General features: G+C 43.3%; 1 protein-coding gene across 2 annotated transcripts in view; it reads right to left on the minus strand.

Moving 5' to 3' along the window:
* Positions 1–23,333, minus strand: part of AKAP17B (A kinase (PRKA) anchor protein 17B) — a 127,690-nt gene that overhangs the window by 36,025 nt on the left and 68,332 nt on the right. The gene's annotated exons all lie outside the window — the stretch shown is intronic.

Below are 23,333 nucleotides of genomic sequence, written 5' to 3' on the forward strand. Positions count from 1 at the left end.
GCAAAGCTCGAGCCAAAGTTTATCCCACGGCGCGGTTGCTCCTGACAATTGGAAGGCCTTGCCCAGGCTCCCCTCGCCCTCCACCCCTGCACGAAGTTACGGTGATTTAGAGGCTACAACTCACCTGGTCTGCCGACCTCCACGCGACCTATTTGCTTGGAATAAACAAGTATAAAAAAGCGAACGAGAGAAATGCTGTTGTGCACCTCATCTCAGAGGCAAGACTGCAGAGAAACGTACACCCCATTGGTCAGAACTTCCACATCACAGGGTCAGCAGGAATCTCGAAGGTCATCGACTGACCCTATCCCCGCACTGGTTGTTTTTGCTTGGGGTTTTTGGTTTTGTTTTCCCATGCACAGTGTCCCCGCCCTCTAGTCTGGACAACTTCCAGTGTCAAGGACTCACTGGCTCCAGGGATAGCCGTTTGGGTCTCTGCCTCATGGCTTGAGGCTGAGTGAAACCGACCCCCTGGTACCTTCGCATAAAGCCAGCTTTGCCCCTCTTCCCCATGGTGGATCATCATTGGAGGACAAGTCTTCTGGTCGCACAATTCTTCCAGATTCTATTGCTCCGGAGATTTGGGTTCAAGTCTCTTCTTTAAGCCAACTTCTTTTTATCTTTCAAAAGTGGAAGCCTGGGGGAGTTCCTGTCATGGCGCAGTAGTTAATGAATCCGACTAGGAACCATGAGGTTGTGGGTTCGATCCCTGGCCTTGCTCAGTGGATTAAGGATCTGGAGTTGCTGTGACCTGTGGTGTAGGTCGCAGACACGGCTGGATCCTGCGTTGCTGTGCTCTGGCGTAGGCCGGCAGCTACAGCTCGGATTCGACTCCTAGCCTGGGAACCTCCATATGCCGAAGGAGCAGCCCAAGAAATGGCAGAAAGACAAAAAAAAAAAAAAAAAAAAAAAAGTGGAAGCCTGGGAACTAAGTCTAAACTCCCCTCCATCCCTCTAACCCCAGATCCTTCTGGACCGTCACATCCCTTGTCCAGACTCTTTTACTTGAGCTCCCCAAGGCTGGCATCTGCTTTCTTGACTGTGATATCACATGGCTGATGCATATTAGATTTACTGTCGCCTCACTCAGGGCTATTTCTCATTGCCGCCCCTATCACAAGGCTCTGTTTTCTACTTGATTAGCTGGTAAATGTCACTGGATTCTCAGTGGTAACAAACCAACGAGTAGTCAAGAGGATTCGGGTTTGATCCCTGGCCTGGTTCAGTGGGTTAAGGATCTGGTGTTGCCATGAGCTATAGTGTAGGTTGCGGATGCGGCTCTGATCCCGAGTTGCTGTGGCTGTGGCATAGGCCAGCAGCTACAGCTCCAATTCCAGACCCCCAGCCTGGGACCTTCCATATGCCCGAGGGTGCAGCTCTAGAAAACAAAACAAAAAAAGACCACTTTGCCCACTCATTCTGTCCTAAATATCTCTCCATCTCTTGCATGCTATCACTGCCTTGTTCTGGCCCCCATCCTGTTTGGACAACTGCCAAAGAGCCTCCTAACCAGGTCTTTTGCCTCTAGACATGCACCCTCCTGGCTGGCCTTACAAAGCTCCTCTCCTCATCCATTGTACAGCAGGGTCTAGAGTTGTCGCTAAAACACAAATATAATCATGCCACTACACTCCAGCTTCAAAGCACATCCCAGTTTTGAATCCTTTTCGACTTCCTTTCTGCCCTCCTTTGCTTTCAAGATAAGATCCGAAATCCATGTCAAAGTATATGAAATCCTTGGGGATCTGTTGTCACCTGCGCAGCCTGATTTCTGAGGGTTCACCTCCACCCCAGAGCACTCTACACTCCAGGTTACAAACTCCCTGTTGTTTCTCAAATTAGTCATGATCTCCAATACTTATATGTCTTTGATATAAAGTCTGAAATAACCTACATCCTGCCCTCCTAATCCTGAACTACAACACACTGATGTACTTTTTTTTTAAATTGAAGTAGATTTACAATATTGTGTTAGTTTCAGGGGTACAGCATAGTGATTCAGTTATATATGTGTCTGTATACCTACTGAATAGCACAGGGAACAATATTCAATATCTTGTAATCATCTATAATGGAATCAAATCTGAAACAGGGAACAATATTCAGTATCATGTAATAACCTGTAAGGGATAGGTTATTACAATAGGTCCTTAAGAACAGCAATATTTTGAATTCCTGCCATGGCACAGTGGGTTATGGGTCCGACTGCAGCAGCTCAGGTCCCCATGGAGGTGCAGGTTTGCTCCCCAGCCAGGTACAGTTAGGTTAAAGGACCTGGTATTGCCACAGCTGCAGTTCAGATCAAAGCTGCAGCTCGGATTCCATCACTGGCCCAGGAAACTTCTATATGCCACAGGTGCGGTCATTTAAAAAAAAAAATGCCAGTATTTCATCATTTTATGGCTGAGTAGTATTCCATTGTATATATGTAGCACATCTTTATCCATTCATCTGTTGATGGACATTTAGGTTGCTTCCATGTCTTGGCTATTGTAAGTCACACTGATACACTTTTTTCCTTCGTTGAAAACATATCCTGAGCACCTACTACATGTCAAGTACTGGGGGTATAAACATGTGATTTTTTTTTAAATTTGGGGAGTTCCCATTGTGGCTCAGCTGGTTACATGCCCAACTAGTATCCATGAGAACTCAGGTTTGATCCCTGGCCTTGCTCAACAGGTTAAGGATCCGGCATTGCTGCAGGTAAAGCCTTAAAAAAATCAAACAAAAAAAATTTTTTTGATTTGATGCCTCCATCAGGTGCTACATAGTCGAGTGTAACAATTCTGCTTCCAGTCACACTGCTACACAGACGTCAGGCCATGGATTGGAATGACTGGTTTGGACTTCATTTCATCCAAATAACTGAAGGGTTGGGGAAAACTGAGACTGGGATTTCCTTCCTTGCTGAGTATCATTAATTAATATTCAAATTTGTTCCATTAAGGTTGGCAGTTTGAAGGCCAGAGGTTACGGCCTTTTTCCTTCATGTTTACATTAACTTACAAAAACCCAACTCGTTCTGCACGTGCGTGAACACATACTTACTACTGTGTAAGTATGTGGGTCCTTTTTCCTCTTTTTCTTTCTTTCTTTCTTTTTTTTTTTTTTTGTCTTTTTTGCCATTTCTTGGGCCACTCCCGCGGCATAAGGAGGTTCCCAGGCTAGGGGTCTAATCGGAGATGTAGCCACCGGCCTACGCCACAGCCACAGCAACGCGGGATCCAAGCCGAGTCTGCAACCTACACCACAGCTCACGGCAACGCTGGATCCTTAACTCACTGAGCAAGGCCAGGGATCGAACCTGCAACCTCATGGTTCCTAGTCAGATTCGTTAACCACTGCGCCACGACGGGAACTCCATTTTTCTTTTTTTCTTTTTCTTTTTTTTTTTTTTTTTTTTTTTTTTTTTTTTTTTTTTTTTTGTCTTTTTAGGGCTACACCCGCCGCATACGGAGGTTCCCAGGCTAGGGGTGGAATCGGAGCTGTAGCTGCCGGCCTCCGCCACAGCCACAGCATCGCAGGATCCAAGTGGCGTCTGTGACCTACACCCCAGCTCACGGCAACACCGGATTCTCGACCCGCTGAGCGAGGCCAGGGATCAAACCCAAAACCTCATGGTTCCTAGGTGGATTCGTTTCCGCTGCACCACGATGGGAACTCCTCTTTTTTAAGAACAGGAGAAATTAAACCACAATGTACACCTCCATTACATGTCAATTCTATCTCAAAGATGTAGATAGAATAAGATCGGGATAGCAACTGGTAACATGCTAGAGGTGTTCGTGTTTCTCAAGAGAAAGCCCATGAACAGGACTGCATGTTGCAAAAATGAACCGACTGGAATCGAACAATTACAGAACTTCAGTGTTAAAAGCAGCTTTTAAGTTAATGTAATGAAACTCCATCCTGGATGCTAGAACTACTGTGTGGGCAGTTTTTCAGGTTCTTTACAAAGTTCTTAGCTTCCTAGCCTCTGAAAGCAGGCTTTGTTCTTACCGCTAAAATATATGGCTTTGCCCGGCTAAGTGCTTTGAGGGGCATCCAGAATGCCTTTCTATCCATTTCTTCCCTCTAGGGTTAGATGTGTCTTCGGGACCTCCTCTTTTAAAATGCAAATCCCATTCGGAAGATCCACATGCTAACATTTATTAATTAACGATCCTTTGCATAAAAAAAGCAGCATAGCTTAATTGGAAAAAAAAAAACCAAAAAAAAAAAAAAAAACAACACTCTAAGGTACCTATACCAAATAGCAATTTTCAAAGTGCTTTCACTTCTTTTGTACTATTTGATCCTCACAGTAATTTGAGTAAATATCTTGCTTTCTCTTTACAGGGGAGGAAGCTAAGACTCATTGAGGTTAAATCATTCCTCCTGGTATTCGAATTCCAGTCCTGCTAGTAACCTTGGGCCAGTGGCCATGCCACTCTAGGCTTCAGCTTCCCCGTCGATCACATCAGATGAGATGCTTTCCCAGGTTCCTTTCAGCTCTGTCTCTAATCCCTCCTCTCCCGCTGGTTGAGATCAGGGCACTGGGGGCCTGGGCACTTTCATGGTGGCAGGAAATAATTTTGGCACTAGAGGTACATTTTGGAGAGCACAAGCAGACAGCATGAAAGAAGTGAACATAAGGAGGAGGACAATCTGAGAAAGGGCGAGACAGGGGGCCCTGAACTCCAAACTCACCTACTCTGTCACTCTCTAACACAACCACTGCAATTGCAACGGTGAGCTAAACATTTGAACTGCTTTGCTTTAGTGATTAAAGAATCTTCTATGCAGACCTTAGTTAGTCCTCTTTGCAAACTTTTTTATCACATTCAGACAACAATTATCGCAATAAACTACATAAGGAAATCTATTGTGTGTCCCCTGCTTCTTTCATATCGTAAAAGGGCAATAAGAAATCTCAGCCGAAGGAAGTCATTGGGAAGGAAAACCAACGGGCTTGGATGCATTCTAATCACTGATGCAAGTCCAGTGGTGACACACTCCCCTCCCTCCCCCCCCCATTCATTGCTGAGGACTGGAGGAGCGCTGAGACACAGCTAATTGAATGGCTCTGCGTTTGCTTAATCTTACCACGCAAACACAGGCTTTGCGCCTAATATAAAAGGCATTGCCAGGTGAGAAGTGATCTTTAAACTGGACGTGCAAGAAACTGAACGCTAATTGGATGATAAGCCTACTTAACAGTCTGTTCTTTGTGGAGTGATTAAAAACTATGTTTAATTACAGTAGAATCCGTTTTGGCTTACAGACATCTAATCACTTTTTCGTAAATGGCTCTCAAGTCAGAATAAATAACACTAACCTACTTCACTGAGTTCTTACAAGGATTAATTAATTGATTTTAAAGGGTGTCAGAAGTTTTATAAAACAGTGGCCTAGGAATCAGGGGACCTACATTTAGTCCAGACTCTGGCTTTAATAGCTCTGTAGCCTAAAGTGATTGATTTCATTACTCTGGGGCTCGGTTTCTCCATCTATAAAGTGAGGGGGAATTGGGCTAGATAACCTCTATACTTCGTGGGGTTTTGGGGGTTTCTTTTTTTTTTAGGGCCAAACCCACGGCATATGGAGGTTCCCAGGCTAGGGGTCGAATCAGAGCTACAGCTGCCGGACTACACCACAGCTGAAGCAACCCAGAATCCGAGCTGCATCTGTGACCCACACCACAGCTCACAGCAATGCCAGATCCTTATCCCACTGATCGAGGCCAGGGATCGAACCTGCAACCTCATGGTTCCTAGTCGGATTCGTTTGCGCTGAGCCACGTTTCTGCTGAGCCACAATGGGAACTCCTCTACTTTGAATCTAACATTGTAATATTCTAGGACTCACCATCGCCTTTTTCTTTTTAGTAACTTAAAACAGCAATAATCTACTTTTGGTTATCGGGTTTTCCTAAAATTGGATTCCTGTAAATTTTTCCAAAATAACTGCCTGTTCCCCAGACACAGACAATTAGGCATATTGATCCCAACAAAACTGTCCAAATCTGAACAGAGGAAGAATATAATAAAAATACAAAAGAAGGAAAAAAATAGAATCTGGACTTTTACGTTTGTGAACAAGTAAACAAAAACCATTTCTTAGCAACTACAGACCCACACTTTTTTCTTCCCAACTTTTTTCCATGCTTTTCTTTTCCAAAGATTTTATTACTCTTCCTCTTCTCTAAAATGAATCTGGGACCCTCATTACCAGCTCTAAAAACGCTGCAACTATTAATAAGAGGACCTGAGAAGAGACGTTTTAAAAGGAAAATGAGGAGTTCCCCTCGTGGCACAGTGGTTAATGAATCCGACTAGGAACCATGAGGTTGAGGGTTTGGTCCCTGCCCTTGCTCAGTGGGTTGAGGATCCGGCATTGCCGTGAGCTGTGGTATAGGTCGCAGACTCGGCTCGGATCCCGCGTTGCTGTGGCTCTGGCGTAGACCGGCAGCCACGGCTCCGATTAGACCCCTAGCCTGGGAACCTCCATATGCCGCGGGAGTGGCCCAAGAAATGGCAAAAAGACAAAAAAGAAAAAGGAAAATGACATTACATGGAGAGGAAGGAAGGCAGAATACAAAATTGTATGTACAATATGATCTCAACTAGGCTAGAAAACAGTGCATACACTGAAGACTGAATGGCCACGTACCAAAAAGTTAACAGGCTGGTCTTTAGTTGGCAGGATCCAGGGTTAGATTTTCCCCTTCATTTTTGCTTTTTTTCCCCTACACTTAATGAGCATGTATTGTGCTTGTTAAGATTATTCCTCTTGGAGTTCCCTTGTGGTGCAGAGGGCTAAGGATCTGGCATTGTCATTGCAGTGGCTCTGGTCACTGCCATGACTCAGGTTCAATCCCTGGCCCAGGAACTTCCACATTCCACAGGTGCAGCCAAAAAAAAAAAATTTCTCTCTATATTATATATATATAATTATATGTTATATAGGGATATATACAATTTGTATTTAACAAAAGGAAGAAGAGTGACTCATTTTTAAAGGCAGGATAGAGGCATAGAGCTGTGGTTAAAATGGTAGGATTTAGAGTCCAAGTTATTCAACCCCTCTGAGACTCAGCTTCCCCTCTATAAGACAGCAATAATCCAAAAAAAAGGTACCTACCTCATAGAGTTACTTTCCTGATCAAATAAGCTGCTCCATATATATGCTTAGAGTAATGCCTGGCACCCAATATTACCATTATTAAAAAAGTTAAAACATTTTTTCGTAAATGTAATGTGTGCACGTGGCAAAAAAAAAAAAAATAGAACAGAAGAAAATAAAAAGTAAAATGAGGAGGTCCTGTTGTGGCGCAGGGGAAACAAATCTGACTAGTATCCATGAGGACGTGGGTTCGATCCCTGGCCTCGCTCAGTGGGTTAAGGATTCAGCATTGTTGTGAGCTGTGGTGTAGGGCACAGATGAGGCTCAGATCCCATGTTGCTGTGGCTGTTGGTGTAGGCTGGCAGCTGTAGCTCCTATTTCAACCCTTAGCCTGGGAATTTCCATATGCTGGTTCAGCCCTTAAAAAAATTTTTTTAATGAAAAAGTAGAAATAGTTTTCCCCTCTTTAACCCCCAGCCTTGCTCCTAGAAGTAACCACTGTTAACAGCTTCTTAGGTATCCTTCCAGAATTCTTAAGGGCAAAGGTAAACATACATCCTTTTTTAAACACACACACACACACACACACACACACACACACACACACACGAGTAGGCACATGCAGAATCACAGCATACATGCTATTTGTCACCTTGGTTTTTCACTTAATGATCTCTTTTGGAGATCTTTCTATAGCCGAACATCCAGATTTACTCCTTTTTCCCCTTCTTATTTTTGGCTGTATCCATAGCATATGGAAGTTCCCAGGCCACAGATTGAATCTGTGCTGCAGCTGAGACCTACGAACAAGGCAGCTACAGCAATGATGGATCCTTTAATCCACTTCACTGGGCCAGGGATTGAACCAGAGCCTCTGCAATGACCCAAGCTGCTACCATCAGATTCTTAATCCACTGAGCCACAGTGAAAATTCCAGAGGTGAAGTGATTTTTGATTTGCATTTCCATCGTGATGAGTTATGTTCAACAGTTTTGCATATACTCATTGGCCATTCATATATTGTCTTTGAAGAAATGTCTAAGTCCTTTGCCCACTTTATAATCTGATTATTTGATTTTTTGCTGCTGAGTTGTAAGAGTTTCTTTCATATTTTGGATATTAACTGCTTATCAGATATATGGTTTGCTCCCATCACATTGGTTGCCTTTTTACTCTGTCATTTCATTTGAGACGCTGAAGCTTTTTCATTTGATGTGGTCTCATTTGTCTATTTTTGCTTTTGTTGCTTGTGCTTTCAGTGTCATATCCATGAAATCATTGCCAAGACCTGTGCCATGAAGCTTTTCCCCTATACTCTCTTCCAAGAGTAACTACGTCTGGTCTTACATCTAAATCTCTAATACATTCTGAGTTGATTTTTGTATATGCTGTAAGATAAGGGTCCAATTTCATTCTTTTGTATATGGATGTCTAGTTTTCCCAACATCATTTGGATTTTTTTTTTGGTTTGTTTTTATTTACTTATTTTTGTTTTTTGTTTGTTTGTTTGTTTGTTTGTTTGTTTTTTCGGGTTTTTTTTTTTTTTTGGCTTTTTTGGCTTTTTGCTATTTCTTGGGCCGCTCCTGTGGCATATGGAGATTCCCAGGCTAGGGGTCGAATCGGAGCTGTAGCCACCGGCCTACACCAGAGCCACAGCAACGTGGGATCCGAGCCGCGTCTGCAACCTACACCACAGCTCACAGCAACGCCGGATCGTTAACCCACTGAGCAAGGGCAGGGACCAAACCCGCAACCTCATGGTTCCTAGTCGGATTCGTTAACCACTGCGCCACGACGGGAACTCCTTATTTTTGTTTTTTACTGCTTTATATTTTTGACGTTTGTAAGATTTTTTTCTTTTTTCTTTTCCTTAAGCTACTACAAAATATTGCCTATATTCCCCATGTCCCAACACCATTTGTTAAAGAGACTATTCTTTGCTCATTTTGTATTCTTGGCACCCTTGTTGACTACACATGTGTGGGATTCTTTCTGGGCTTTCAATTCTGTTTCACTGGTCTATATGTCTATTTTTATGCCAGTACCATACTGGTTTTTTTGTTTTATTTTGTTTTGTTTTGTTTTGTTTTTTGTTTTTTCCTTTTAGGGCCACACCTGCAGCATACGGAGGTTCCCAGGCTAGGGGTCAAGTCAGAGCTGTAGCCACTGGCCTACGCCACAGCCTAAGCAACGCCAGATCCGAGCTGCGTCTGTGACCTACACCACAGTGCATGGCAACGCCGGATCCTTAACCCACTGAGCAAAGCCGGGGATCAAACCCCCATCCTCATGGATCCTAGTCGGATTTGTTAACCCCTGAGCCACAAAGGGAACTCAGCCACGAAGGGAACTCTCATACTGTTTTGATTACTGTCGCTTTATAGCTATGTTTTGAAATCAGAGAGTGTGATGCTTCCAGCTTTTTCCTTCTTTCCCAAGATTGTTTTGGCTATTTGGAGTCCTTTGTGGTTCCATGTGAATTTTAGGATTTTTTTTTTTCTATTTCTGTAAAAAAAAGTCATCAGGATATTGATAGGGATTGCACTGAATGTATAGATCAGTTTGAGTAGTAAAGACATTTTCTTCTAAGATGGCCTGCAACAGTCCCTGCCTAGTGGTATTCATCCGCTCGTGTAATCGTCTTCCCTAGAGTGTGAGCTGGAGCTAGTTAATCAATTCTAATGAGAGAATACGGCAAAAACTATGGGGTGCCACTTCAAGATTGGGTTGCAGGAAGACTCTGACCTCTTTCTCTCAGGCACATTGACTCATGTTCTCCCCCCCCCCACTTTCTTGTCTTCTCAAGCTGCCCTATGGAGAGGCCCATGTTGCAAGCAGTTGAGGGAGGCTTCTAGCCAACAGCCAAGAGGAACTTAGACCCTCAGTCAACAGCCCGTGAGGAACAAGATCCCACTGACAACCCCATGAATGTGCTTAGAAGCACCTCCTCCCTCAGTTGAGCCTTCAGATGGCAGCTTTGTGAGAGACGGATTCCTGACACACAAAAACTGAAATAATAAATGTTTGTTGTTCTAAGCTGCTGAGTTTGGGGGCAAACTGTTACACAGAAACCAATCTCCCCTTTCCATTGCCACCCTCCCTGACACTGTGTCTGCTCTCCTTGCTTGGGGCCTTTCATTCTCCATCACCACCTACCCCCCTACAGAGGTTTCCTCCTCATCCCTCTTAGGCTCTGACTCCCCATGCGAGGCTGTCCTTCCATGAAGATACCTGCATCCACCTCTTTGGACTCCGATCTGTCCTTGGCAGGGACACTGCCTCATCCCACTTTGTCTCTGACACACCCATCTGTACCCCCATACTCCCCACCATGGATGCCTACCTTGCTCTGCCTCACCCAATGGTCTTAGGACTGGATTTCTTGGGAAGCTGAGGCAGAAGGACAGGGTACGTGCATTTTGATTTTAACACATACACTGTCAAATTGCCCTCCAAAAAGCTTACATCAACTTACACTCTTAGTATCTCTCCCTCACCCTGTCCTTTCCTTGTCTCACAGGATGCTGGTTGCTTTTTCCTTTCTAGGACTGTTTCTAGGTCTCATCCCAGTGAAATGTTAAATGATTCACTTCTTTTTAAAACCCTCTGCTGGAGTTCTCTGTACTGGCATGTCTAACTAAAGAGCATTTTCCCCTTAAAATGTAAATCCTTTCTTTTCCTCTCACTGACACTCATGGGCTTCCACCCTTGGTCAATGGGTTGTAATGCAGAGAAGTATAAAGGAGGAAAAAGAAAGTATTTGGGTTTTTTTTTTTTACGCTTTCTTTTATTTTTTATTTTTTAAACAATTCTATTTTATTTTTTTCTATTACTCAATGAATTTATTACATTTATAGTTGTACAATGATCATCACAACCCAATTTTATAGCATTTCCATGCCAAACCCCCAAGGAAAGTGTTTATAAAGAAGACCAGTATGCTTTCCAACACTTTGTGACAAATTAGACATTTAAATTGTAGGCCTGCAGGAGTTCCCTTTGTGGCTCAGCAGCTAAAGAGCCCAATGAGGATCCATGAGGATGCGGGTTTGATACCTGGCCTCGGTCAGTGGGTTAAGGACCCAGCATTGCAGTGAGCTCTGGTGTAGGTCACAGACGTGACTTGGATCTGGTATTGCTGTGGCTCTGGTGGAGGCCAGCAGCTGCAGCTCTGATTCGACCCCTAGCCTGGGACCTTCCATATGCTGCAGGTGCAGCTCTAAAATGCAAAAATTAAATTAAATTAAAATTTTTTAAAAATTGTAGGACTATAGGAACATTTTCATAAGTGGTCACTTTGCCCTTTGTTAAGTTCTGAAGCAATACATATTGAGGCAAGAAGGGGCTATTTCTTTCTTAGCCCATCTTTTAGTTTTCAAGCTGCAATTTGTGCACATATGTTTATTTTCTCTACCTGGAGCTCTAACTATTCTGGTTTTATATCACTATCCTTTAAGGTAATGCAAATAATTAATATTTATAAAGCACCTTATAAAAGGCTGTTATTTCATCCCATCCTTACAACAGTATTATGAGTTTGATATTTCTGCCCCTATTTAACACATAGGGAAAAACTGAACCTCTCAGGGTATGACTTGCCCAAGATCACACAGCTAGTTAGTGGCAAAACTGGGACCGGAATTCATCTTCTGTCTCCAGACTCTGAGATTGTTCCACTCCACTGTCCTGCCTCTCTGGATTCTTCTCTTTCAAAGACGTGGGCTTGAAGGCCTGAACGCCCCTTCCGAACTGGAGCCTGAATCTCTAGGAACCTCTGCCCAGCCTGGCAGACTCAATTTGGCCAGGCTAAATCAGTTCTTTAGAAGTGATTTATCTTGGGACTTAACTGCAGCTCTTTATTGCATCATTAAAATACAGTTTTTAAAAAATGTTTTGGGGATACTAAGATTACTACTTACTGGAAAAAATACAAATAAAAAGTGGTATATTAAGCAAAAAAAAAAAAAAATGTCCATCAGTAACACTATGCTCGGGACTGGTTTTGTTGTCCACCAGTGAACTTTAAGAAAACCGAAAGAGAGGGAGAGAAAGAGAGAAAAAGGAAGAAAGGAAGATAGAAAGAGAGAGAGAGAGAGAGAGAGGGAGAGGGAGGGAGGGAGGGAGGAAGGAAGGAAAGAAAAGAAAAAAGAAAAGAAGCCAGATGCCATTGAAACAAATTAAATGTCCTTCAAAATGTTCTGGTTAAATGAATTGCAGTCCAAGGAGATATTATATAGATGTTAAAAAAAAATAGAAGAAGGTAAATCAATATAAGGAGTGATTTCTGAGCTATATTGTTAAGTGAAGACAAATACAGACAAAAAAAACAATGTGAATAGTGTCCTATCATTTGTGAGGTGTGTGTGTGTGTGCGCGCGTGCGCACGTGCGTGTGTGTATAAAATAATAGAATCTCTCCAGACGGATACACAAAAAAATTGAAATAGCAGATGGTCCTGGGAAGGACAAATGGGTAACAAGGGTAGGATGGAGATTTTTCACTATCTCTTTACACCATTTCTTTATACTGCCTGAATTTTTACCATGTGCTGTATTACCTGTTAAAAGTATGTTTAGTTATTACACAGTGCTTTATATTTTTCAATATATGACTTTATTTAATATACATCCAATTCAAGGTAGTAAATCTTACACCTTTCTCATAGAGACCTTCAAACTGGCTTCTGCTTCAACCTATTGCCCGTTTCCCTGCTCTCTGCTCCCTGCACGTCCCAGCCACACCTTAGAGAAGACTCATCTCCGCCTTCTTGCTCCTGCCAGCAAAGCCTCCAGCTCCACTCGCTCACTCCTTTCTAATTAATGTAACTAGGCATTGTGTTCCATAATTACAGAGTTTGTCAGTGAAATCAATAGTTGCCTCCCTTGCGACGATGACATTTTAGCTTCATCAATCTCCCCGGAGCCCAGTAGCTTCTCTGAGCCAACGAAACTCCCAAGATTATTAGCATGTTCCTTTGCTCTCACTCATTTTCATGCATGCAAGTAAACGAGCAGATTCGAAATTCACAGGATTTTATACACCCTATCCATGATTATTTCAAGAGAAAATTGCAATCAAATGTATATTTTTAAGGCTTTATCGAGGGATAGTTTACATATTACAAAACCAGCATTATATGCTTCTGGTTCTGTGATCTTTAGTAAATGTACAGAGCTGTATTTTTTAATGACTTTTTTTTTTTTTTTTGGTTGCTCCTGTGGCACGTGGAAGTTCCCGGGCCAGGGATCAAACCCACGCCACAGCTGCTGCAGTGACAGTGCCGGATCCATAACCTACTGCACCACAAGAGAAATCCTTAATGATGTATTTTTTTAATGTGTTTTTAATGATGATCTTACGAACCTAATTTAAAATATCCAAGATTTTATTAGGTTTCCGACATGACTCAATTTCTTTCTTCTGACTTCACCTCCCAAATTTGTTTCCTGCCCTACTCCTTAATGGAAGATATTTAATTCTATTGTTCCTTAAAACCACAGCATGGCAAAGATGGAAGGGCCCTTATAAGTAAACTAAGTAAACTAAAGTAAACTTAGTTTCTATGGGAAACTAAGATCCACATAGAGCATGTGATTTGTCTGAAGCATATCACAAGCAAGTGGCAGTTAGGACTAAAACCCAGGACTCTTGTTCCTTGCCCAGGAAACTTCCCATTACAACATAGAACCTCTTAAGTATTGCTGATGTCCTGGAAATCAATACATCAACCATCATCAATCAATTTGTCCAGCTAAATCTAAAGATTTGATGATGGAGGAATGGCTTGGGTTGAGGGTGGGGTCTAGAGAACAGGTAGGAAATATAAGCTCTTTCCTTCATCCTTCAACTCAACTCCATCCTTCTGGGTGGACTGCTTTCCTAGTGTTTAGCACAATTAACCAAGAAGACAGGTTCTTTCTGCCCAGGGAAGGACTTTAGGTTACAAGTCAATAGTATCTATTATTATTATTATTATTATTATTATTATTATTATTATTGAGTATTACTGCATTTTCTCCAGCATATGTTAGCAAGACAAGAAGGTGGACTGAAACAGTAGCAAATGAAACCACACAGGCACTGCTTCCTGCTTTTGCCAAAAATTACGCTAAAATTAGCTTCTATTCCCCACAGATTTGAGCCAGGGAAAGCAATTTCGCTTCTCCTCTTGTTTTTCTAGCAATCAGTTTGTAACAATTAAACAACTGGAGATAAACCAAGAACTATGCTTTATATTTTCGTGTGACCAAAACGGAAATTGTTCTCTAGCATCACTTACAGTAGCACTTGGGGTCACCATAGTAGGAAGGACCAGGTCAGCAACACTTTGGAAGGGTTGAATATGGCACTCTGAACTTAAGAAGAAAACTCTAAAGTATTCAGACTGACATGGAATCACTGTCAACTATTTTCCTGTTTTTTTTAAATCAGAAATCAAATCTTTTCCCCTGATAATTTCCATCTAAGGATGGATCCTAAGAAAAAGCAGATATTTATGTACAAAAATACGCATCACAATTTTTTTTTTTTTTTTTTTTTGGCCATGCCTGTGGCATGTGGAACTTCCCGGGCTAGGGATCGAACTGGAGCCACGGTAGCAACCCAAGCCGCTGCAGTGACACCACCAGATCCTCAACCTGCTGCACCGCAAGGGAAGTCCTCATCACAATTTTTTATGACTGAAATCTTGGAAATAATTAGAAGTAATTAAATAAAATATAATTCCATTAAAAAGAACTTTAGGCAGTCATTAAGATTACTCTTTCAAATACTTTTTTCATTTTTAACAGCTTTACCGAGATATAATTTATATACCATAAAACTTACTAGTTTAGGGAGGTCCCATTGTGGTACAGCAGAAATGAATCCAACTATTACCTATGAGGATGCAGCTCCCATCCCTGGCCCCGCTTAGTGGGTCAGGGATCTGGCGTTGCCGTGAGCTGTGGTGTAGGTTGCAGACACAGCTCAGAGCAGGTGCAGCCCTAAAAAGCGGAAAAAAAAAAAAAAACCTCACTGGTTTAAAACGTAAATTCGAAGCTTTTCAGTGTAGTTACAGAACTGTGGAACTATCACTGTAATCTAATTTTAGAAGATTTTCATCACCCCAAAGAGAAACTTGTACCTATTAGCAGTCACTCTTCATATCCTCGACTTATAAATTGATAAGAAAAATACAAATAACTCAAAAGACCCTGGACAAAGGAAAGGCAGTCACAACAGAGGACACACACGAATAATACACATATGAAAAGAAGTTCAGCTTTGCAAGTGATAAAGGAAATGGAAATAATTTGCGACACCATTTCCCCCAGTGAGATGGGCAAAAATGGAAAAGATCCATAACGTCTGGTATTAGCAGAGGTGTGGGGCAAAGGCATTCGAATTGCTAACAACTGTTTTTGGAAAGTAATCCGGCACCATTCATTTACTTTTCTGTATTCTTTTTTATCAAAGTATAGTTGATTCACAACGTGCCAATTTCTGCTGTACAGCAGTGACTCAATCATACATATATATATATACATTCATTTTCTCATATTATCCGCCACCACGGTCTATCCCCAGAGATTGGATTTAGTTCCCTGTGCTATACAGCGGGCCCTCATTGCGTATTCATTCCAAATGTATTCGTTGGCATCGACCGACCCTGAACTTCCAGTCCATCCCATTCCCTCCCCCATCACCCTGGGCAACCATAAGTCTGCTCTCCATGTCTTGTGAGTCTGTTTCTGTTTTGTAGATAGGCTCGTTTGTGCCATAGTTTAGATTCCACATGTGAGTGATATCATATGTATTTGCCTTTCTCTTTCCGACTTCACTTAGCCTGAGAATCTCAAACCAAGATTTCTCGTCAAAAACGATAATTTTCTGGTTAGAATACCTGAAACTCCCTCAGTGGGGGTGGAGCTAATCTTTTGGGACATGGGGGGCGGTTATTAAGATGCAAAGTGAGCTCCTGTCTTGGTGACGAGGGTAGAAATTTGTGATGTTGGAATTGGATAAGAGACTAGTAAGTGGAGGGCTGGATTGTGGGGAGAACATGAAAAATTCATTTATTTATCCATGCCACAAGTGTTTAGTAGCTTTTACTATGTGACAGGCAGCGTTTAAAGCACTGGAGTATGTGTCAATGAACAAAACAGAGAAAAACCTCTGCCCTTGAGCATTTACATTCAGTGGGGATGAGGCAGAGTATCAACGAATTATACTTTCTAGGAGTTCCCATTGTGGCTCAGCAGGTTAAGAACCTGACTAGTATCCATGAGGATGTGGGTTCGACCCTTGGCCTCACTCAGTGGGTTAGGAATCCGGTGTTGCTGTGACTGTGGCGTAGGTTGCAGATGCGGCTCCAATTTGACCCCTAGTCTGGGAACTTCCATATGCCACATGTGTGGTCTTATAAAGAAAAAAACAAAATTTAATTTCATAATTTTTTTTTTTTGTCTTTTTGCCTTTTCTAGGGCCACTCCCGCGGCATATGGAGGTTTCCAGGCTAGGGGTCGAATCAGAGCTGTAGCCGCCGGCCTACACCACAGCCACAGCAACTCGGGATCCAAGCTGAGTCTGCAACCTACACCACAGTTCACCGCAACACCGGATCCTTAACCCACTGAGCAAGGTCGGGGATCTAACCTGCAACCTCATGGTTCCTAGTCAGATTCGTTAACCACTGCGCCACGACGGGAACTCCCCAGAAAAATTTTTTAAACCAAATTATACTTCCTGTAACAAAATATACTTAATATATAATTATATAACAGAACTACAGATAGATTAATAGAGATAATACATGAGATGATGAACACAGCTGTGAAGGAAAATGGGGGGGCAGTAAGGGGATAGGGGTGTTGAAGGGGCATTGTGATTTTAGAAATGGTGGCCCGAGAAGGACTCATTGAGAAGGAAATATGTAAGCAAAGTCCTGAAGGATGTAAGAGAAGAGCCATGCAGACACCTGAGGGAAAAGCGTTCTAGCAGAAGGAACAGTAAATGCAAAGGACCTGCAATAAGCATCTATCTATTAGGTTCAAGCAGCAGCAAGGAGGCCCTGGGATAGATGCCACGGGCAGGGAGGGACCCGGAAGCCCAACTGTACAGAGGCTTGCGGGCCATGACTTTACCTTATCCTTGGAACAAGATGGGGAACCACTGGCGTTATAAGAAGGAGTGACGTGATCTGACTAACATTTGAGAGGGTCACTGTGCCAGCTGTGTTGGAAATAAATTGAAGGGAGGCAAGGACGGAAGCAGGAAGACCACGCAGAAGGCTAACGCAAGGGTGAAGGAGAAAGGGGATGGCGGCTTAGGCCAGGTTGCGAGCGGGAGAAGTATAAGCAGAGGTTAGAGTCTGCATATGTGTGGCAGGTCGAGTCAGCGGGATTTGCTGATGATGGAGATGTCGGCTGTGCGAGGAAAGTGCTTGCATGAGAAGCTGGAAAACTGGACTTGCTATTTACTGAGATGGGGGGCTGCTTTGGGAGGGGCAGGCCGAGGGTGGTACAGACCAAGGGCCTCATTGACTCACGCGAGCTCAGAGGGACACCGGCTTCAGTCCTTAAACTCTGTTGTGAATGAGACCCAGCTCCCTCAGGACTGAAAGAAGCCCTCCCAGGGTCTGCTGGTTTACACTCAGGGATTCCCTGCCCGTGAGGAATGTGGGCGTCCTTTTCATCCCGAGGGGCAGCTGACTAAAAGCCAGACCCAAAAGTAACAAACACAAAAGCCAGAAGGTTCTTATATATCTGTACAGTGAATATAAACAGCCCGGCGCCAGGCATTATGGGAGATGCCGTCGGGAAAGGTGTCTGGGGATGATGGGGAGAAATGGCCTCTTCAGAGGCGAGAGATGGGAAGTCGTGGTAGGCGGAATAATGCCCTCCCCCAAAATATCCACATCTTAAGCCTCAGTGGCTTGCTTTCAAGATAAAACTTAAAGGCCGTGAGCCTGGGCGTTCCCGTCCTGGCTCAGCAGAAACCAATCCGACTAGTATCCATGAGGATGCAGGTTCGATCCCTGGCCTCGCTCAGTGGGTTAAGGATCCGGCGTTGCCATGAGCTGTGGTGTAGGTCCCAGATGCAGCTTGGATCTGGCATTGCTGTGGCTGTGGCGTAGATTGGCAGCAACAGCTCCGATTCGACTCCTAGCCTGGGAACCTCCATGTGCCACAGGTGCGGCCCTAAAAAGCAAATAATAATAATATAATAACAGTAATAGTAATAATAATAATAAAAGCTGTGAGCCTTCAATTTTTCCAAGGGAAGGAGAGCTCATTTCCTTTCCCTGAGAGTCGGCCCTTCCCGAATTGGGGAGGATTTTCTCTTCTTTCCTCAGTGTCACTTTTCCGGCCTCCTCTGGAGACCTCCTATGATTCAGGCTCTCAGATTTTCAATTTATGGTGATGCTTGAGTCATACTCGAAAACCTGTTAGAGATTCCAACATATTGTAGATTGCAGAGCGTTAGCACCGCCTGCCTGTTAAGCAGACAAGGTCTTGTGCGATGTGCTGACTCAACTTGCCTCCCAGCAGCACACATCTAATAGGAGTATAATTAACGTTACCCAGAGAAACACATGCTAAGAGCCACAAGAACAAGATAGAAAAATACCTTAGGAATTCAGATCTGCATCACTCCTGTCTTCCGGGAATCAGCAGCCCAGGCAGGAGCCAAGGGCTCCAGAGAGCCTTTCAAACCTCCCTACCATCGTCATCACTTCTGCCCGCATTTCCTACGGCTCCTCTGACAAATTACCACAACTTTCGTGGCTTCAAGCAACATAGATGTATTATCTTACAGTTCTGGAGATCAGAAGTCCTACAATCAGAACACCAGCAGGGCAGCATTCCTTCTGGATCCTCTAGGGGAGAATCTAATTCTTTGCCTTTTCAATCTTCCAGAAGCCATTCTTGGCTTCTTGGCTTACGACCCCTTACTCTGTTTTCAGAGGACATCACTGCAACCTCTGCTTCCATCATCACATCTCCTCTGAGTGACCCTCTCAATTCCCTCTTTTTTGTTGTTGTTGTTGTATTTGGTTTTTTGGTTTGTTTTTGTCTTTTGCTTTTTTTTTTAAGGCCACGCCCGAGGCATATGGAGGTTCCCAGGCTCGGGGTCGAATGGGAGCTTCAGCTGCCTGGCCTCCACCAGAGCCACAGCAACGCCAGATCCAAGCTGCATCTGTGACCTACGCCACAGGTCACCGCAACGCCAGATCCTCAACCCACTGAGCGAGGCCAGGGATCAAACCTGCATCCTCATGGATACTAGTCAGGTTCGTAACTGGCTGAGCCACAATGGGAATTCCTCATCTCCCGCTTATAAGGACCTCAGTGATTATGTTGGATAATCCGGGATAATCTTCCCATCTCAGGATCCTTGACATAATGGCATCTACAAAGTCTCTTTTGCCATATAAGATAAAAGGTTCCAGAGATTCTTATAGACGCTCTCTCCTGAGTTGAGGAAGTTCTCCTCTATTCCTAGTGAACCGAGAGTTTTTATTCTGAATGAGTGTTGCATTTTGTCAAAAGGTTTTTTCTGCATCAGTGGAGATGGTCATGCAAATTTTCTTCTGTGAATATGGTGAATTACATTCATTAATTGTTGAATATTGAATTAATCTTGCATCCATGGAATAAACCCCATTGGGTCATGGTGTATGATTCTATACGTTGCTGAAATCTATTTAATAATAGCTTGCTAAGGATTTTTGCATCTACATTTGTGAGGGTTATTGGTGTATAGTTTCTTGTTTATTGTGTGATACCTTTCTCTGGTTTTGATATCAGGTTAATACCAGCTTCATAAAACAAATTGGAAAGTATGCCCCCTTATTTTCTGGAAGTTATTGGTAGAACCAGTATAGCTCCTTCTCTGCGTGTTTTGTGTAGTTCTCCAGTGCAGCTATCTGGGCCTGGAGATTTCTTTCTGAGGCGTTTTTAAAGGATAAATTCGATTTCTTTAATAGTTACACGGTTATTCACATAATCCTGTGGGTTTGAGAGGGAGCATGGCCCTGTCAACAGCTTGATTTTGGATTTCTACATTTCAAAACTGTAAGAAAAGAAATGTCTATTGTTTTTAAGCCACTCAGTTTGTAGTACTGTGGCCGCCCTGGGAAAGTATACAGCGTCTATTGATTCTCTTTTTTCAATTCATGAATCTGAGATCTTCATGGTTCTCCAATAAGTGGGAATGTAAATTTGGGCAGCCACTATGGAAAGCAGTCTGGAGGCTCCTCGAAAAACTAAAATAGAGTGAGCCGGAGTTAACAAACCCGACTAGTATCCATAAGGATTCAGATTCAATGCCTGGCCTTGCACCAGTGGGTTAAGGATCCAGTGTTGCCATGAGCTGTGGTGTAGGTCACAGACACAGCTTAGATTCTGTATTACTTCGGCTGTGGTGTCAGGAGCTGCAGGTCCAATTCGACCCTAGCCTGGGAACTTCCATATGCTACAGGTGTGGCCCTAAAAAAGCAATAGATAGATAGATAGATAGATAGATAGATAGATAGATAGATAGATAGATAGATATAGAGTGGGTTACCATATGGTCCTGCAATCCCATTCCTGGGCATACATCTGAAGAAAACTTTCATTCAAAAAGATACACGAAGCCCTATGTTCATAGCAACACTATTCACAATAGTCAAGACATGGAAACGACCTAAATATCCATCAACAGATAAATGGATAAAGAAGATGTGGTACATATATACAATGGAATACTACTCGGCCATCAAAAAAATGATATAATGCCATCTGTAGCAACATGGATGGACCTAGAGATTATCATACTGAGTGAAGTTAAGCCAAACAGAAAATGATAAATATTATATGATATCACTTATATGTGGAATCTAATCTATGACACAAATGAATGTATCTACAAAACAGAAACAGACTCACAGACATAGAGAACAGACTTGTGATGGCCAAGGTGGAGTGGGGTGGGGGAGGGAAGGATTAGGAGTTTGGGGGTAGCAGATGCAAACTATTACATACAGAATGGATAAACAAGTCTTACTGTATAGCACAGGGACTCATGTGCAATATCCTATGGTAAACCATAATGGAAAAGAATACGAAAAAGTATGTGTGTATATATATATATGTACACACACATATGTATAATGAACAGAGTCACTTTGCTGTATAGCAGAAGTTAACACAAATGTAAATCAACTATACTTCAATAAAATATATTGTGAAAAGTAAAATAAAATAAACCTTCTGTCTTAGCTGGCTTCCTGTGACACTGTTCTTTCCAGGGAAAAGGAGATGCTGCCAGCTACTGCCAGGTGGTGGCGAGGGTCCAGGTTACCCCGGACCTCCTTTCACACCTGAAGAGGGGCTGCTGAGTGGGCCAGAAGCTCCCGCTCCCCACGCAGGCCTCACTGATACCTCCTGTACCGAGAGGTGTGGGTGCCTTGTCACTGGTCTCCACGTGGCTTCTAGTGACACTGTGAGGGGAAGTGGCCTCATTACTGCTGGGCAGCACTGAAAGTCGTCACTCTCTTCCAAGAATCCTCTGGTCCCCCATGGTGGGGGAGTGGGGGTGCATCCCCACAACCTGGTGAGCGTGGAAGCTCAGCTCCCCACTTGGCCTTTGCTGGTGGGGCAGAGAGTGAGGCCATGTTTTTTTCTGTAGTGCTTGGCTGGGGTAAAGCAGTTACTGTCGCAGCATTTTCTGTCATTCTAGGCTGTCCCTTTTCTGGTCCTTGGCTAAAGAGAGCAGGCCTTTCTTGAGGCTTTTCTGTTTGCATTCATTGCCAGTTCCAGCTGGCCTTGGCCATTCTGGGTTGTCACCTTCTTCAGCTCCAAGTCCAGGCCATTCTGGGTTGTTACCTTCTTCAGCTCCAAGTCCAAAAAGGAAACTCAAGGAACTCACCACCACGTCTTTTCCTGGGTCCTAAAATCCCCAGATGGTCTGCTTTCTTCTCTCCAACTTTCGGAGTCTTCACAGCTTTGTTTTGTATATGTCAAGAATTTTTACTTGTGTTTCATCAGAGAAATAGCAAAAAGTTTGTGTTATTCTAAGTACTAGAAAGAAGAAGTCCTGGACTTTTAAAAAATAATAATTAATTCAAACAATATAGACCAAGAGTTTTCCTATGGCACAGCAGGTTAGGTAGGTAGGGATCCAGGCATTGTCACTAAAGCAGCTCAGGTTGCTACTGTGATGCAGGTTCAATCCCTGGCCTGGGAGATTTTCCATATGCCACGGGTTCAGCTAAAACAAACAAACAAAAAAGTTTTCAAATGCTCATGTTCATTTCTATTCATAAGGTGTTTTTTTTTTTTTCCAAATTGAGCTCCACAGAGCACCTTCCTTAGAATCATCTTGACATACTTATTAAAATACATTCAGACCTGCTGAACCCGAGCCCATGACTGGGGACTAGGAACCAATATTTTAACAAGCATCCCTTGCCCTCTAGAGATTCTGGTGGAGTTCCCATTGTGGCGCAGGGGAAACGAATCCGACTAGGAACCATGAGGTTGCAGGTTTGATCCCTGGCCCTGCTCAGTGGGTCAGGGATCCAGCATTGCCGTGAGCTGTGGTGTAGGTCACAGATGCAACTCAGATCCCTTGTTACTGTGGCTGTGGTGTAGGCCAGCAGCTGTAGCTCCGATTCGACCCCTAGCCTGGGAACTTCCATATGCCGCGAGTGTAGCCCTAAAAAGAAAAAAAAGAGAGAGAGAGATTCTGGTGTACCCTAACATTTGAGCACCACTGACCTAACCCAGTGAGTGATATAACTGCTGAAACAGACCAGGCCAAGGATGAAGCCTTACAACAGACCTGGAGACTATCTTTTGGGGAATATTAATCATCCATCAGGGCCCTCTGGGCAGAACGGATCAACCAGTTACTAATCCCCCTCAATGCCATCACGGCCAGTCACTACGGTGCTGCTTTGAACAAAAAACATCTTGAAAGTCCTCAGCTAGTGCTTTGCTACATTTCACTTGCTGCTCTGAGCTATCATTTCAGTAAACCTACCAAAGATAATGAAACCTGTCTGACAGGTTTTGTTCTCAGTGAAGTCACACTGGTCCAGTGAACACAAACCATCCTTTTCAAATAATCCATCTTAGATTGTCTCCTGGAATCAACATCAAGCTGACTCATCTGTCCATTACGCTTCCTCTCATTTCCTTTTTGGAAATCTCTGATCACACTCACCTATCTCCGGGCCTCTAGCATCTCTCCTCATC

The sequence above is a fragment of the Sus scrofa genome, chromosome X, assembly GCF_000003025.6.
Source record: "Sus scrofa isolate TJ Tabasco breed Duroc chromosome X, Sscrofa11.1, whole genome shotgun sequence".
Lineage (NCBI taxonomy): Eukaryota > Metazoa > Chordata > Mammalia > Artiodactyla > Suidae > Sus > Sus scrofa.